Below are 3147 nucleotides of genomic sequence, written 5' to 3' on the forward strand. Positions count from 1 at the left end.
TGTTTGCCTGTTTAGTTCTAATTATTAATTGAAATTAAGGACAGTTAGTCATCAAAAATCTTACAGCAATTGAAGTGCTTTGTGTCTGTGCCTCCCACCTTCATCAATGAAGTTTTCATTAAAAATGAGACTGAGTAAATCTCAGGTAACCTTTATGATTTCTTCCAAGCTGCCTTTGATTAGGAAATATTTATGCCCTGTAAACTTATATAAATGTTTCTAATTCAAATATTTAAAATTCTGGCAAAAGCTCTTTTCTAATAATGACAAAAGTATTACTAGGCAGTGTTCTACGGTTGTCATTTATTTTTATAATGATTTATATGCAGGGAATTTAGTGTGTTGTGGGTATGTCCTAGGACACTAATTCCATCACAGAACTTAGGGGAAGCTGTAGCACTTGCTGAGATTTTAAGTAAATATTTTCAGGATTACTGTGTACTGTCTTGTACTGTGCTTTGTGCTAGTAGATTATCTGCTTCCAAACTGGACAATTTAGAGCAATGTAGGGCATGATTGCAGAGATTGTATTAGGAATGTGTCTAAAGGGTATGACGTTTTGGGGACAGTTACAAAAAGGTACAAACAATTAAAGCTCCTTGATAATTGAAATCCTAATGTGTGGTTGCTACAGTGGTACTAAAAATAATGACATTTACTTCTATGAAATAATGTTACTGTCTTTGGTTCCAAGTTTCAGTTTTCTCACTGTCAGAGCTAAAGTACTGATCAATTCATTATTGTGGAAGAAATGCTTGGAAATAATATGACCTTTGGAATATTTAGGTATATTGCTTTTCGTCTGATTGGGTGAGACAATGATTTTGTTTAAAGAAACTGCTAAAAAACAGTGTCTGAGTTACAATTCATGTTACTTGAAATCTTTGTCTTCTTAACTTGTATTTCTTTCCTTTTGAAGATAAATCCCAAATCATTTGTTTATTCCTCCTTTTACCTCTCTGCTGACCCTGTCACTACACTGATGAACCCCCTGATGTATCTGTTACCTTTTTGATACTGGCCAGAATGGGTCAGGGTCTCAGATGAGGATGGAATCACAAAATCATAAACCATCTCACTTGAAGTGACCCAAAAGCATCCTCAAGTCCAACTCCCTGCTCCTCACAGGACTAGCTAAATATGTATGAGACAATTTCTGAAGCTACAAAGGCAGTTAGACATCTGACTGAAAATCAGTATTAACTGAATACTTCACTCCCTTTCCACCTTTGAAAATCTCACTGTATAATAATATTTCCCTCTGGAGCTGTCTGAATAAGAAAGATAACAGATGTCTATGTTTTGTGATTGCTTACCCAAGACATTGCTGTGTAAATCTCATAAGTGAGGATCAAGATACTTTGTGATATGCTCTACCATGCCAAAACAGTGGCTAAATCTTTTCACTGAAGTGGTGATTAAGAAATTTATATTTAATCCAAATAGTCCCCAAGTGCCACTACAAAAAAGTAAGACTTAATTGCATTATTGTTTGTGACATATATTGTATGCAGTACAAGTCAGAATAACATGCATTGTGTAAAGATTTTCAGTATCAGCTTTATTAATTGAGAGTTGAAAAATTCTGGTGTAGTAACATGCTAAATACATTTCTGCATTCTGAACTTTCATGTACTTTGACTTAACAGTGACTCTAACAAGGGTGGCATTAATAGAAGGAGTATTTAACTGGTTTCCAAACTTCTAAGTATATACAACTACTGTTTCTGCTTACTTCAACAAAGAAGCAGGACAGGATCAGTAAAACATGGAGTGTCTAAGTAAAATCAAAAATGCAGACTGGTTATATGAACAGAAATTTGGTCACATGTCCCAGTGGCTTTCAATGGAACATTTCTACCTGTGGATGCCTGTATTGCTTAGGAAAGTGAGATTGAGCCACGTCAACACTTTGACATATATGTGTACTTGAGTTAATCTTCAGTAGCAGCAGAGGCAAGGATGTCATGTATAGGACTCCAGCAAGGAGCAGCAGCCAAAGTGTGTGTCCATTAAATGGATTATATCTCATTCTGTAGTCCTCAATATAGCTAGTGCCAGGTGATTTTAGCAATGTTTTTAACTGGGCCCATGAGATTAAGTCTAGCAGAAGCTCATCTAATTCTACTGTCATCTTTACTGTACATGCCTGCCATTTGACTCAAACCAGTGCAGTTCTTGTGAAAATGTTATTTCAGGCCTGTCAGATGGGAGACACATGCTCTGATGTGACCATATGATTGTGGATGACATATTTGTGGCTCAAACCTGCTAAGAGCTAAGTTTGTGCTCACAAAATAGGTAAGAATAAACTGTATTTTAGCCATATGAATAATGATAAAGTATCACAAATGAGCAGAAGGATGTGTATACCTGGTTCATAAGGTTCCTGAACTAGATTGCTGGAGCCTGGGAGTTTAGTAGACTGAAGAGTCACTGTATGAGACGAGCTCAGTTGGTCAGATAATGGATATAATATTAGATATTAACCTTGGCTAATATTGCCAAGGTTGTGGGTTTAATTCTGCATGAATTGTTCACTTAAGAGTTGGACTTGATGGTCGTTGTGGGTCCGTTCAAACTCAGACTGTTCTGTGACTACTCTGTCCTTGCATGGACCCCATGGCAGCTGCTATTGACTGCTCACAGAGACTACATGGACTGTGCCTCAAATCAGGAAACTCTTTCTTTACTCATCAGTGCTTTGCTGGCTGGGTCATACTGCTACCTACTTACCCTGTATAGCTTAGATCTCATTTTGTCTTAAACTGAGTACCCCAGCTGGGTGAAATTTGGCAGAATTTTGAGCCTAAAATGATTATTGTGGTCTAAACAGTCACAGATGTTTTGCTACAAGGTGCCATGTAAGAACAATGTACTTTCTTGTAACATGGTTTGCAGAGCTAACACAGAGGTGTGGAGAAAATTTGGCATTTTTACTGGCCTCACAGCTGTTTGTTGATAGAGGACAATCAGAAAAGCTCCCACAGTCTCTCCCATGATGTGTGGTTCAGTGCTGAAGCCTGGGTACTGTAAATGATGTTCTGCAACTCCAGGGCATCTCCATGAAATGGACACTGTAAGGTCTGGGTTACCAAAGCAGCTGCTCTGTGCCTCCCTGCCAAAATCACAACTGTGAGCAATGTA

The sequence above is a fragment of the Prinia subflava genome, chromosome 13 (genome assembly GCF_021018805.1).
Source record: "Prinia subflava isolate CZ2003 ecotype Zambia chromosome 13, Cam_Psub_1.2, whole genome shotgun sequence".
NCBI lineage: Eukaryota > Metazoa > Chordata > Aves > Passeriformes > Cisticolidae > Prinia > Prinia subflava.